Here is a 14,474-nt window from a genome sequence, read left to right as displayed (position 1 = left end):
GCGAAAAATAAGGAATCGCAAATAAGGAATCGCAAATGGCAATGCATCATTAATTTCGCAATTTTATTGCGATTCGGTAAGAATCGCAATTTTTACCGAATCGCAATAACATTGCGAGTTCCAAATTGCGATTTCGCAATTCCCATTGATTCCTATGGTCCAAAAGGCCCATAGGAATCAATGGGAATTGCGAATTCGCAATTTGGAACTCGCAAAATGTTAATGCATTCAATGGGTGCAGGGGGGGTCCAAAGGAACCCCCCCTGCACCCCTGAAATGTATTTTAAAGTGCATGTTACACACACACATGTCCTAAGGACATGTGTGTCTGTAACATGACAGTGTTTTAAAATGCATCTTTGGGCATTTTGACACATTTTTGCAAATTACCACGAGGTTCAACCTTGTGGTAATTTGCACCCCCTAATTGCGAAATCGCAATTTTAAAAATAATCATGCATTGCTTTTAAGGAATCGCAAATTTGCGATTCCTTAAAAGCAATCGCATTTTTGGAATTCGCTAAAAATAGCGATTTTCCAAAAATGCTTGATGCATCCCAGACACCTATTTAGGAATCGCAAACGGCCGAATTTTGCGATTCGCACCGTTTGCACTTCCTAAATAGGTTGATGCATCTAGGCAAAAGTCACAAGTTCCAGCCGACCGCGATGGAGTCCGGGTCAGCTACATGGAACCAGTTAGGCCTGCTGAACAAGAGTACCTTAAATCCTGGTTGACTGAGCGATGCAGAGTTCCCCGTCAAGGATGTGTTGCCCAGCGGGCAAAGCTGCAATTCCTACGAGCTGCGATGCAAGGTCCTGCGTATTTGTTGAGGATGCAATCGATGAGGAGCTTACAATAGGAAGACCTGGTTCGAAGGCGAACCATGCAGCGGTCCCAATGCAGACTTTGGTGGTGCAATGGGTCAAGCAGCGGCTCTGATGGAAAGTTTCTGGCCAGTGATCACATTTGGGGTTAGTAAAGCACCTTCAGGCCCTCTTCCATAGGTCACGGACTGGGGTGGCACCACTTGGGAGGGTAGGACTCACATCTGGCAGAGTCCAGGTTCTAAGGAGAAGATGGTGGCAGCCTGTTCTGTCCCTGATGCTTCTGATCAAGAGGCCAGACAGCTACCCTTTAGAGTCACTCTGGTGGTCCTGGGCTCAAGATGCAAGTCCAATCCTTCACTTAGGTGGAAGGGCAGCAGAAAAGCAGGAAAGCAGAGTGGCAGTCTTTCTTGCAGCAGAGCAGCACAGCAGTCCTTCTTCTGAGTCTTTTACAGGTCCATATGTGCCATTAAGTCCAGTATTTATACTTGGTGCCCACTGTGAAGTAGAAGAAGCTTCTAGAGATTTCCACCCCCAGAGGTGCTTGAAATGTCCTGCCTCCCTGCCCGGGCGACAGACAAAAGATCAGTGAGTGTGCCCAGGCAGGGCCTTGCTGATTTATTTTCACAATATGTTTTTATTAGATTTGTCAACAACAAAAAAACACACCATCTGGTTCCCAGTGCATTACATGATATCACTGAAAATTATTGTAATTGACATTTTCTCTCCAATAGTCTGTAATAAGCAAAATTCAGTATATATATGTATATACAGGCTAAAGAGACTGTGAAAGAACTTATTAATGCACTGTAAAGATAGCAGAAGTAAACATAGGGTGGAAATTTGGATTATAAACCATGTTGAACTAGTTAAAAATAAACGGAGGGTAGGGGTGGCAGGTCACAGCAGCAGATAGAATAGGGGATGAGCATAACGAGGAAGGCCAAAGTGGGGGGGGGGGCAGTAGCATTGCATTTCACCTGTCAGGTAAGAGTGAGGGAGAGTGGCAGTGGTGGGGATGGTGAAGAGGATCTATGCTGCTAAGGCAGAAGGTCATCATTCCTAGTATGCCGGAAGAATTGTAATAATAGGGTCACCCGGTGGGAAGATATGGGATGTTTGCGTAGGTGTCGCACTTCTCCATAACAAAGGGCGTCTTCCACCGCTGTTGTCGACTTATGTACTGCGCCGAACCAGGCCTCTAATGGTGGGGCTATAGGGGAGTGCCATTGTAGGTTGAGTGCGCTTTTGGCAAGGAGGAGTGCAAAGGAGGCAAAATGGGTGTGCACTTTGTATGGCTTTCGGTGCTTGAAGATACCCAGCGAGCACGCTTCCCAAATGTGAATAGCAGGCAGATCGGGAACCTCGCACCGGGTGTCATGGACTGTTTGCCAATAGTGTTGGAGGGCGGGGCAGAACCATAGTGTTGGACTTGGCCCTTTTCCTCCAAACTTTTTCGCTTTTTGCCCCCCTAATTTGAAATGTCTTCCCCATGGTAATAAACCTGTATAGGCCATGTGTGGTGTGAGACACCTTGTTAATATGTAATGTCATGCAATGGTGTGAGCACTTGTCAATTTCCCCCATTGTAAAATGTACCCTGGTGAAATGTTGTGTTTTGAAAATGGATGCCCAGGCTATGTGTGTGCCACCTGCCTGCAGGAGGTTAGCAGTCTAGTCGTTAGGTACCCAGCCACCCCTAGCTTTTGGAGGGAAGCCTGGCACCCAGGGTGCTCTACTCCTCCCCTTGAGACAGTTGAGACCAGTTTTTCACCACATTCTAGAAGGTTCTGGCACTGACTGGGAGGAGGGTATAAGTAAGGGGGAGGCCCCGGAGGTCCTGGAAGCTGTGGGACCTTGCACCATGCCAGCGCTGCGTGAAGAAGCGCCCAGAAAGGGAAGGAGTGCTGAGGACAGGACCCCCCCCCAGGAGGTAAGGAGAGTTACCCGGAGACCCCTGGGCCTGCTGCTGGGACTGGTGCCTCCCCCCCTTTCGATGTGTGCCTGTCAAGCGCTATCCTCATGAAGCTGTGGCCCCCTGGGAAGCGCTGTGCTGCAGAAGCGCTGTCTGAGGAGTGTGCCCCTAAGGAACTGCTGTGTTGCTGAAGCGCTGTGGCCTGTGATTGTGGTGGCCCCTGAAGCGTTGCTGGCCCTTCAAGCGCCGTGGACACCGAAAGCACTGTGCCCCTTGGAGCCCCAGGTCCCTGGAAGCTGTGTGGCCCGAGAGAGGAGCTGGGCACCGTGAATAGCGCTGTGGGTGCTTATCCCACGTGTTTGCACCCTTTTGTCGAGGAAATAGCGCCACGGGAGCCTACCCCGCGTTTTGGCGCGCTTATGCTGTATGTGGAATAATTACCAAAAGGGAGACTACCCCTCATTGCTGCCGTCCTCACCGCCGCAGCCCGGGGAGTGTTGGCGCTGCCTCGCGCCGGTAGTACATAGCCGAAAATCACCGCCACGGCCCGGCTCTGTTTCAGGAGACCCCCCACTGCTGTGGGCATCGTCGCGGCGGCCCCTGGTACCAGGAGAGGGCCGCCGGAGTGAGGAGAGGGCCGCGCTAGGCCCTGAAGCCGACAGGGCCTGCATCACGTGGCTGTGGCGCCGGTGACGTCACCAGCCGTGCCCCCAGCCCGCCGCGCCCCCTGAAGGCCGTGCCCGGATTGGCTGCCGGCCGGGCAGCCCGAGGAAGAGAAGGAGCTGGGCACCGGGGTTGAGAGGCCCCAGGTCCCCGTGAGGGAGGGGGAACCCGGGTGAAGCCGGGGTTGAGAGGCGCTGTTGCGGGGCCCCCGTGGTCTAGAGGGAGCCCTGTGGAGAGCGACTGGTATTGCTGCTGAAAGTAAGACGGGTGTGTGGACGCTTTCCCCGAGTGAATTTCAACTCGCCTGTATGCTGTGACGACCCCCGTGCCTGGCCGTATCCACCCACCGGTTCCTCCCTGCTGAGACGCTAGGAACAACAGCGAAGCAGGTTGAAGGAACTCGCCTTCCCAGGGGGCACTGCTAACGCGCATTGGAGCGCGTCATCACCCACCGCCAGGCGGCGCTACAAAGCGGGACACCGCCCGCAACGCGGGACGCGAGTGGGACGCCCGGGGCGAAGCCCGGGCAAAGGGCGGGCCCTCTTAGGCCCTCAGAGGCCGGAAGAGGCTGGGCTGGGCCCGAAGTCCTGGCCAAGTCGTACAGTAAGTAGTGATCCATCTACTATTCCAGTTACCGTTCTTCTGTATGATGGCTACAGCTGCTACCAGCTCTACTACTGCCGGCATGGATAAAAATGGGAGCATACTAAATCGAACCCTGGATGACTATTTCTCTAAAATAGCGCCTGAGGGCAATAAAGAACTACTACTTGCTGAGCGGCGGGCAGATCGGCGCCGCTCAATCGAACGTATTAAAAATAGGACATTGTCTGAGCCTATTATTTCTGTTACTCTGGATAACGAAATGAACAGTACTCTGACAAGCAATATGTCCCCAACACCTAGCGTGCCCCTACTATTTAAGGAATGTCTAGCTCCTGCTATTTCACCCACGCTAATCCAGCCAGAGTCACAAATTGACCTACATGCCCCTCCAAGTACACCTAACTCCACAAAAATTATGATTTCCCCCACAATCAGACCGGGTAAGGTAGTAAGAGGGAAAAACCAGAGGCCATTGCCACACAAAGTACATGGGCCCCCTCCTTCTAAAAGGAGACGGAAGAAAATGGACCCAAATAAGCCCAAGCTAAGCCACACTGACTTTGGGAAGAAACCTAGTCTTGCTACTACTATGACTTTGGAAAAGCCTGCTAGCAAGCAAACAATGGCAACTGCCTCAACCCCTTCAATACCCACGATACCATCTTCCCCATCAGTCATAGTGCCTGACATCATCCACATCCCAATGGAAGAAGGTTCGCAGACAGCCTTTCCGAAGAATCTTTTGGACAATATTGAAATGATTGTGCAAACCTACATGCTAGCCCTATCTGAAAGACTAAAGGGAGTGCAATCAAGGCTGGGGAGAATTGAGTTGGACCTGGTAGCTCTTGGGCAACTGAATAGGCCACTAAGACCCCAGAACGCGTCACAGCCCCAAAAAGCCTTAAATTCAATGTGCACTCCCTCAACTGAAGGGGCAGCCGTAAAATCTACTAACACTACTATTGTTAACAACTTAGTAGTAGCCAACTCAGCTGCCCCTAACCACCCAACTACAGGTGCTCCTTCTGTTAGTAAACCGTCCAATAGCTCCAACCCAAAACAACCAAAAACATCTATGAGTAGACCAACTACAACATCTAATTGTACGGATACCCTAGTTAACATCCAGCCTAGGGAACCAACTATCCCCCCAAACAGACTCCCTAGAGCCGAAGAGAACGAGGCTAGTAACGTAAGAGGGGGACAGGGAAGGACACCACCTACGGAACTTCCACCGGAAGCTCTACCATATGTGGTGGTACTTACCGGGGTTCCTGAGCTGACAAGTGGTAAGCGGGAAGGTTACTTTCAGCTAAAGAACAAGATAATCCACTGGTTGTCATTGTACAGACCCAAAACCAATCACGTAAATGGCGAAATAGTTCATGTTCGCCGTCTGTCCTGGCTGGGTGGAAGAACAAAGGACATAGGGGGTGACATTGTAGTTGTAAACTTTAGGGACAGAAAGGCGGTCCAATATATTTTGAGTTGGCCCTATGGCAACGAACTCAAACAATAATGGAGCTTAGAGGGAATACGGAAAGGGTCGCCCTCCACTCACAGTCAATAATATACAATGAGACCCAATCCAAATAGCGAGCAAATGTATCAGTGACATATGGGGGGTCAAATACTTCCCACTCCCCACTACTCTCTTATCCACATTATAATGAGATAATGCACTGTGCTCTGCCTTGTTTAAAATATCTGTTCTCCAAGACAACCCAACAGAACGAAACGCTCAGAGTGACCCAAATCGTAGTGGTTCACAACAGTCCACACCACACATTGGACCTTACTCTAAATAGAGGAAAAATGTGCGAGAAGCAAGTGACCCCTCACGGAAACACCACCAAGCGGGGTAACTGGTATGCAATTTCCAGACAGGCCCCTGTCTCATCATCGGTGGTCACTCGCTCCTCGGGGAAATAAAGGTGATAGGAAAGAAGACGTGTCCAAAACAAACAACGTATAAAGTGCTACAGTGAAGTGCAGAAAACTCTGCTAGTGACAAACACACACAAACATAATGGTAGAGTGCCTAAAACCACACACAACACACCAATCCCTTATCCACTTTTATTCGTAGGGTGGTGATTGCGTGCTCTTGATTATTAAAAAGGCTGGTAGCTAGTCATGCATACCATTACCTACAGTGCCGACATGTTTCACTGCTGTATAGCGTAGAGCAGTTTCATCAGGGCTGCACTCAAGTGCTGCCACTTCACTCTTTTTGGACACTCAGTTCTGTAACGTGCTGTCAATGGAGAACAGGTACGTAGTTAAAAACATGTAGACTCAGGCTGGCCAGAGGTATACTATGAAGGTATGTACAGAGTGGTAGTGTGAGGAATATTTACCCAGGAGCAGCAAAGCTTTGCATACCAGCCACTCCGGTATCAAATGGGGACCCTAGATACTTCAGACGTAAGTGTGCCCCTTGATTTGTGATAAAAATATTTTATCGTGACAAACTAGGAAGACGCCTTTCCTCAGCCGTACTCGTCTTCCTAGTTTGTCACGATAAAATATTTTTATCACAAATCAAGGGGCACACTTACGTCTGAAGTATCTAGGGTCCCCATTTGATACCGGAGTGGCTGGTATGCAAAGCTTTGCTGCTCCTGGGTAAATATTCCTCACACTACCACTCTGTACATACCTTCATAGTATACCTCTGGCCAGCCTGAGTCTACATGTTTTTAACTACGTACCTGTTCTCCATTGACAGCACGTTACAGAACTGAGTGTCCAAAAAGAGTGAAGTGGCAGCACTTGAGTGCAGCCCTGATGAAACTGCTCTACGCTATACAGCAGTGAAACATGTCGGCACTGTAGGTAATGGTATGCATGACTAGCTACCAGCCTTTTTAATAATCAAGAGCACGCAATCACCACCCTACGAATAAAAGTGGATAAGGGATTGGTGTGTTGTGTGTGGTTTTAGGCACTCTACCATTATGTTTGTGTGTGTTTGTCACTAGCAGAGTTTTCTGCACTTCACTGTAGCACTTTATACGTTGTTTGTTTTGGACACGTCTTCTTTCCTATCACCTTTATTTCCCCGAGGAGCGAGTGACCACCGATGATGAGACAGGGGCCTGTCTGGAAATTGCATACCAGTTACCCCGCTTGGTGGTGTTTCCGTGAGGGGTCACTTGCTTCTCGCTCATTTTTCCTCTATTTAGAGTAAGGTCCAATGTGTGGTGTGGACTGTTGTGAACCACTACGATTTGGGTCACCTATGGCAACGAAAACAACTGCATAGTGCCACGCCCTTTGACTTATTTCTACCCAAGATCAACTGTATTCCCCCCTCAACACTCAACCAGCTACATTCCCTTTAATACACAATTTTCAAATATGGAAGTAGCTAGGAACCCTGCCTATTTGCATCATTTTGTTCCACCCCCTTTGATCCATGGGTGGAACACCGTACCAACTAGTCACAACCCAGGAGGAAATGGAAAAATGTCCAATCTCATTCCATTCACTCCCTTAGAACTAACAAATAGGTTTGAGGCATTCAGTGGCTTGGAGGAGTGCGATTGATGTTTAAAGAGCACGGAAGACAATAGGGGTACTGTAAATGTCTCACGTATTTTGGGGTGTACTGAGGAAAAAGGATCTAGTTGTTTGAAGCCAGGTCCATACACTGCTGTAATATGTGATGAAACAACTAACAATAGATTGCCTGTTGCATTACCTGTAGCGTCTCCTGGGACAAATGAGGGTTCACTTTTGTTATCATTCGCCCCAAGTCAAAAAAGTAGAGATGCTGGGGGGAATGAAAATGTGTCATGTACTTTGGGATACCACCACCGAAAAGAAGGTAATAGCTGTCCTAAGGTGGACATACGTTCTGTTGTTACAGGTACAGATGAAGTCAATAGGAGCTTACCAGTCGTTATACCTGTTGTGCCCCATGATACGAACGAGGGATCTTCCCTATTTACACTCGTCTCATGGAACATTGCAGGGGTGCGTGCAAAACTAAATGACCCCGACTGGAATGCATACATAAACACCTTTGACATCTGTGTGCTGCAGGAAACATGGGCCACAGTACAAATGCACAGAGTTGGTTACAAAACCTATCAAATAGAGGCTGTCCCTTCCCTGAGAGGTCGCGCATCTGGAGGCCTCCTAGTATGGGTCAATGTTTCCATTAAATCAGTTATTAAAATGATTAACACCGACTCCCCAGACATCCTTTGTCTAGAAGTAACGACAGTGGATAATAGGGTGTTTTATCTACTTTATGTTTATAACAGCCCCCAGTCTTCCCACAAGGAATCCTTATGTATAGGGAAGTTAGAGTCACTTATGGATTCACTAAAAACAGAGTCAGGTGTTATTCTATGTGGAGACCTGAACTGTAATGTTGAACCAATCTCAGGGATAGCCCCATTGTTTGAAGAGGAGGACAATGCCAATGCAATACCCGCCCTGAACGAGAATTGTATGGTGGCCGGTACAGCACTGGCTCTACAGATTACACGGTTCTTGACTTCACATGGCTTGAGAGCATGTAACGGCCGTATGCCATCAGACAGCCCGAAAGCCCCCACATTCAAGAGACGTAATTATGGAAGTAACCTAGACTATGTTATCGTCTCCTTTGACCTTTGGCCCTTTACAGTAGACCTAAAGGTCAAAGAGAGATATGAAAGTGACCATTGCCCTTTAGAAATGAGTTTTTTACTAAGCATGGTAACGGGGCTTGATAACACGGAGGGAGGTCATAGTATAGCATCCTCATCCACAATTGACAATATTGTCCTTAGCAACAATCGTAGGGCGGTTAAATGGGCCTTTGTGTTAGAAAAAGAGGACCTATTGGCCAATATTTACTGCACTTTTGCAGATACCCTGGACTCATATTGTTCCCATAGCTGCGACCCTAAAGAATTTATTGATCTACATAAGTCCCTTTTCAGCAAATTATTAGAAATTCTTACAAAAAAACCTAAAAAAGGTGCTGGTAGGACTAGTTCAAAATCCGTAGGCAAACCTTGGTATAACAAGGAATGCCGCCTTGCCAAAACTGCACTGATTAATGCTGTCAAAGGGGAAGGTCTGTTAGAAATCAGAGAGAAAAGGAAGGCTTATAACAAAATAATACTAAGAGCGAAATCCTCATGGGATGAGGAATTGTGGCTCAATATGTTAACAGCCGCTAAAAATAAGGACCAGAAACAATTCTGGGAACTGGCAGCCAAGGAAAATAAACGGGAGAAAGGTTCCAGGGAGGTTTATTTAGATGAAGACACTTGGGTTAAGCACTTTTCGTTATTGTATGCAGCCAAAACTCCAACTGAGGCTGCAACTGACGTATCCCCGGTTACAACACCAGCTAATACCCACCCAGTAGTTTTTACTTTACAAGAAACAGAGGCAGCAATTACTACAGTAAAGAAAGGGAAGGCGCCAGGGCTTGATAGAATCCCTGGTGACCTGTATTTGTATAATATTGATGTTTGGGCACCCTATTTAAATCACCTATTTAACATAGTTGCGGCTAGCGAGCACATCCCGGACACTTGGAATGGCGCAGAAATTATCACCATTTTTAAAAAAGGGGATTGTGGTGATCCAGCAAATTACCGCCTCATTAGCCTTTTAGATATCACGCAGAAAATATATGCTAGGCATATTCTAAATAGAATAAATTCATGGCTGGAGGAGGAGTCAATTTTATCTAAATATCAGGCGGGATTCAGAAATAAAACAAGTACTATCGATCAAGTATTTAGGCTATGCTGCTTGTATTGGAAATATGTCATCATCCGCAAAGGTCACTTGTATGTGACCTTTGTAGACCTACGAGCAGCATTTGATCTAATTCCACGAGACCTACTTTGGGAAACCCTGAATAGGCAAGGGCTGCCAGGCGAATTACTAAAACTTGTAATAGGATTGCATCAGGAGAATTACGCTAAGGTTAGATGGGGCCCAAATGGGGAACTTACAGACCCGATCCCGATAAAAAGGGGAGTGCGGCAGGGCTGTGTCCTGGCCCCCACGCTATTCTCCCTTTATGTAAATGATATTGCAACCTATATGGAAAATTGTGACAACGATTCTCCTCGACTGGGAGGGGAACGCGTTGCGTCCCTCCTTTTCGCGGATGACACAATTTTAATTTCGCAAACGCCACGTGGCCTACAGATCCTACTAGACAGGTTTCAACAGTACTGTATCCATAAAGGATTAGAAATTAATATAAAAAAAACAAAATACATGGCACTGAACCCGCATAAAACTTTTAAAAAGAACTTAATGTTAAATGGGCAAAAATTAGATTACGAGCACAGTTTTACTTACCTGGGGGTCTTGATGGACTCTGTAATGGGATGGGGCCCACAATTGGAAAAATCAAAATTGGTGTTCAAACAAAACTGTTTCCCAATAACACAGAGGTATAATAAAAGTGTGAACAAGGCAGTCACTCCAGCAATAGAGCTTTTTAGATACAAGGTACAATCCGCCTCCCTGTACGGGGCAGAAATCTGGGGGCCAGTATGTAAAAAAACCTTTGAAGTACTGGAGAATAAATTTGTTAGGGGACTATTAAAAGTTCCAACCAACACCCCCCTGATACCCCTATTCCTTGACCTAAATATCAAACACACAGATCAGCACGCTATATTGAGACCATTGCTGTTGTGGGTCAGACTATGGACAACCCTGGAATTATCTGACTATAAAAATGGGTTGAAGGAAGTACTAGAGCTTGATAGGGACAGTAAGATCTTTTGGTTTAAGCATGTAAAAAACTGGCTTACCAAGCTCGGATTATCACACTTTTGGAACGAGCCAGGATCTCTAAACTCAGCTTCCAAGAAAATTGTTAAACTAACTTTTTGGTCATATGTGAGCTACGATTCTGTGTATACAAGAACACACGGTCCCCTCACTGAAAAATTTCTTTTGGCAAAAAACGAGGCTCTATTCGAACAATTTCTCGACGAAATCCAGCCCCCACTGGCCAAATCCCTATTTCTAAAATTTAGGTACGGAACGTTGAGGATAAAGGTAACTGAGAAAAGATGGGGGAAGACTGATAAAGACCATTGTACCTTGTGCACTAATAACCAAAGGGAGGATATTTTTCACATACTGTTTTTTTGCCCTAGTTATGGCAAGGCAAGAAAAAAGTGGATAGTTCCCTTGTGCCGTAACATCGGCTCTACTTCCCATAGGGAAGCTGGCAGAATCTTAAGCACGGACACCAGTCAAGTAATTGTGTTCGGTATTAGCAAATTTTTATTGTCCACTTATTTTATTAGAAGGAAATTATCTCTTTCATTTTAATTAAGGAAAACTGCTTATTCGGACTCTCCGAAACCATGAATAATGCCAAGGCATCGCATTTTTAATCCTGGCTGTTTGAATTCAATTTAATGTCTTTTTAACTTTTCTACTGTTTTAAACATTTTAATATTTATTTGATACTGTGCCAAACTGAAACTGTAACTTATGTGTCCATATTTGATGAAATACAAGTCAATGTGTTAAATATGATGAAATGCAGAAGCAATGTAGTATATATAGGGTGCTCATTATAATGAATGAACTGAAGGTTTCTATACTGTTGTATATTTTACTATGAACTGTATATTTTATTGTTATCTTTTATGTTGCAATGCAACAAAATAAAGATTGAAATTGAAATTGAGAGCGACCAGAGCGGGAGCCCACCCCGCCGGTCTGTGCCCCCGCAAGAGGAGCGGTGCGCCACTTGGAGGGCTCGGTGTGCAGAGGGAGCCAGAGGAGGCCGACGGGAGCCCCGGGTCCCCTTGGGAGAGAGAGGGACCCGGGTGAGGAGCTAAGCTGTTGGCGGGGCTCCCACGAGGAAGAGGGATGCCCCGCTGTGCCCACCGATACGGAGCGAGAGGGAGGGAATGTCGAAACACGTGTTGGTGCCTGCCCTCCCCCCTGCCTTGCGTGAGAGTCCCCGAGGACCCCGCAGAAGAGGTTTAGAGCCCACATGAGAATATCGCGTGAAGCCTCCTGACCGGCCACCTCGACAAAGGGGCCAGCATTGTGGTGAGAGCCCGGAGCCAGAAGGACATCCCAAGGAGCCCGGTGAGTGGGGGCTCAGCTACGTGGTGGTTGGGGGCTGGAGTCGGGGCACAGGGTCGGTGCTCGCCCCCCTTCTCTTGGGAGACTGTTGTTGGGCCCTGGTGGCATCCGAACTGGGCAAGAGCCCGCCTGAAGTACTGAGTGACCATCTGTTGTGGATATTAAGGCCTACCCCCCCCCTGAAACGTTGCCTAACTTTTTGATGCGAAGTTTCCCCCAAAAGTGTTGCCTCATATGTAGGGGTGTAGAGGGGACTGTCACTGGGATCCCGGGTTACACGAGGAAGGTATATGCCCCAGGTGGCTCCAAAGAGTTGTTGATGCCCATGGTGGATGTGATTATGCCAGCCCAGACCCTGCTGAATGAAATGTTCCTACTTACCTGATGAGATGGTTATCTCCCTGGCCTAATGTGATGTTGCCTGTTGCTAATGTTATTGATGCCCAGGGTATTGCTCAGTGTTAGACCTGTCAGCCCTAGGGTGGTCTTTCCCTACTTTTTTCGCCCTTGCCTCATTTTTTCCACCTTCTTTTTGTTGGCCCTTAGGTCTTCTGGCACCTTTTCATGGCTAATCCATGTTAGGGTGCAGGTGCTCTCTACTACAAACATGGCTGCCACTGGCCCCTGCTACTGCAGCGTGGTCTTTTAGTGTAGCACCCTAGTTGCCAGGAGCTGGCTGGGACCACATACATTGTTGCAATGCCAGCCTGCCATCACCTGCCCATAGGTAGAGTGGGGAAGCTCCAGGAACCTTCCAGAAGAAAGGCGGAGCCTATTTTTACCGCCTTAGAGAGTGGTCACCTGACCTGGGCATAAATAAGCAAGGGAAGGAACTTTTTCTAGTCAGTTGGGGCATCACTGACCTGGGGAACCCACGCAGGAGTTTTAGGCGGGAGGGCCTAGTCAGGGACTTATGCCACTGGGAGTGACAGGATTTAGGTGCTGCCTCTTAAGCTGAGTGAGGTATCCTAGACTAGCCCCCTGATCTGGCCCAGCGGTCGGCGAACCCAGGGACCATCTTCAGTGACCTGAGGAAACTTGTCAAGCTTCCAACTCAATCCCCCCCCTCTCTTCAAGAAACCACCTCATAAGGGCGCAGAACCAACCAAGCGCCGAGAAGACTACTTGCCCTACAACCAGAGACTGCTGGGGGATCGACCAGGTACTGGACTGTGCTGCCCCTGCACACTTCCTTGCTCCATCTGGGCCTATTCTGTCCTGCCTGCCGCCCCCTGACTGAATTGCTCTGATCTCCCTTCTGTCGGCATTCCCTGCTGAAGCGCTGAAATCTGGTCCCTCGTCAAGCGCTGTGTCAGAGACTACCTGCCTTGTCAAGAACTGCCGAGGGTGCCCCCTTGCCCTGCCTGCTCCGAGCACTGTAAGTGCCCCTCAAGCGCTGGAGTGCCCTCACGTTTATGTCCCGTGTGAGCGCTGACTGACACTGCCCTGCAGCGCTTTGAAATTCCCCTGGCGCTAAGCCCCTCAGGAGAGCGCCGTATCGCCCCCTCAAGCGCTCACCTGACCCGGCGTCAAGCGCTGTACTTTTCCCCCAGGCGGCCCCCGGTGCCAGGAGAGGGCCGCCTCTGTGTCCGGAGGAGCGAGGAGGAGAAGGCGCCGTTTCCCGGCGTGCCCAGGGACCGGTATCATTGCTGCAGCCCGGCGGGAGAGTGAGGGATTCCAGCGGCCTGAGGTAGGCCGCCGCGTTTGAGAAAAGGCCGCGCTGGGCCCGAAGTCAGCCTCCTCACATCACGTGAGGGGGGGACACCAGCCGCTTCATCGGCCGCTCCCCCCGCCCGAGCCGCGCAGCCAATGGCTGTCTGCACCGCGCCTTCCCCATCGAGGCCCGGCACCCGAAGAAGCCCCGACTCAGAGCGGGGGGGGTCGTGGAGTCCTGGAGCCCCCTCCGATCGGCCGCCCCGAGCGCTGGTGCCCCGCATCTGCCCGCTTTCACCGCGCTGGGCGCAGTGTGGCCACAGGAGGGCTGGAGCCCCTCTCCCCTGCCCCAGAACCAACGCAAGGGCCCCGGAGGGCCGTAGACCACAGGGAGAACTGAGACTGGGCCCCGTTGGCCCCAAGGAGCCTCGAGTGACTGGGAGGCCTGGTTTGAGCCTCTGGGGCTCGCGGGCCACGTAGCTGTGCATGCCTGGGGAGCAGGCCTATACTGAATTAACTGTTTAGACCCTAATTTACCAATGAAGTGGTACCAGGCCTGGGTAACTGTTTTATGCCTGGCGTCAGGCCCCTGCTTGATGAATTGTTTATGCCTAATGACCTGTCACTTTGTTCTGAAGTGATTTAGCCCTGCATAAGGGAGTTGCCAACCTTAATGAAATGTTTTGCCCTAAATGAACTGTTTATTCTCATAAGA

Source organism: Lissotriton vulgaris, unplaced genomic scaffold (assembly GCF_964263255.1).
Source record: "Lissotriton vulgaris unplaced genomic scaffold, aLisVul1.2 SCAFFOLD_549, whole genome shotgun sequence".
Classification (NCBI taxonomy): domain Eukaryota; kingdom Metazoa; phylum Chordata; class Amphibia; order Caudata; family Salamandridae; genus Lissotriton; species Lissotriton vulgaris.
The sequence above is the reverse complement of the archived record's forward strand: the minus strand, read 5'-3'. Positions refer to the sequence as shown.